We start from the raw sequence: 866 nt of genomic DNA, 5'->3' as shown, positions 1-866 counted from the left end.
TGTTTTAATCTCACCTTTTGGTATTACCTCAGCTCGCTGGGAACCTCGACGGGGGTCATACCAAAAAACGTACCAGGCACCAGATTTGCCTACTGGAAAACCAAAAAAGGGGAGTAGAGTGGGTACCATCTAAAACCCGGAATCCTAACCACTAGACCATATGGGACTCACGTGCTGAGCTGAGAACCTCGAAAGAGGTCATACCAAAAAAAGTCCCGGGTACCTGATTTGCCCAACAGAAAACCAGCAAAGGTGAGTCGAGCTGGTACCATCCAGTGGAAAAAGGGGGATTGGATCAGACTGATCTCTCGACAAATCTGGCTAAATGTCTATTTCTTGACTGGGAGTTGAACCGAGGCCGTCTGGGTCAAAACAGGAAATCCTACTGGGACTCGATGTGGAACTGGTCGGCCATGGTTGTTTGAGATGAAGTGGACTCAGAAAGAAACATTCAGGTGTCTGTTATTTCAAACACCAACGCTGAGAACGCAGCACACACACATCTTTTCTTGAGGAGCACAAACACGGTGCACACTGATCTCTCTACTAATCCATGCTGGCTAAATGTCCATTCCCATACCGGGAGTTGAACCCGGGCCGCCTGGATGAAAACCAGGAATCCTAACCGCTAGACCATATGGGACTCACACAACCCCAGTCCAGTCATTTACAGTCTACTAAGTGGAACAGGCCGGGCGTTAAAGATTCTGTCATGCACAACGCCCAAATGGGCCGAATTAAATTAAACTAGTCATAAAGAAATGCTGAGGAAAATTTCAAATCAAGATCTGCTTTTATCAGTGGAGTCGTTTGCGAACTAAAGTAAAAACAAACTGAGCTAACGTTAGCAGCAGCTCAGCTGTTAA

General features: G+C 46.5%; 1 non-coding gene across 1 annotated transcript; it reads right to left on the bottom strand.

Moving 5' to 3' along the window:
* Nucleotides 1-571: 571 nt before the first annotated feature.
* On the bottom strand, nt 572-643 carry trnae-uuc. Its single transcript has one exon. It is a non-coding gene; the product is annotated as a tRNA-Glu (tRNA).
* Nucleotides 644-866: the final 223 nt, after the last annotated feature.

The sequence above is a fragment of the Micropterus dolomieu genome, unplaced genomic scaffold, assembly GCF_021292245.1.
Source record: "Micropterus dolomieu isolate WLL.071019.BEF.003 ecotype Adirondacks unplaced genomic scaffold, ASM2129224v1 contig_10943, whole genome shotgun sequence".
In the NCBI taxonomy this organism is placed as follows: domain Eukaryota; kingdom Metazoa; phylum Chordata; class Actinopteri; order Centrarchiformes; family Centrarchidae; genus Micropterus; species Micropterus dolomieu.
This window is presented reverse-complemented; position numbering and strand designations above follow the sequence as displayed.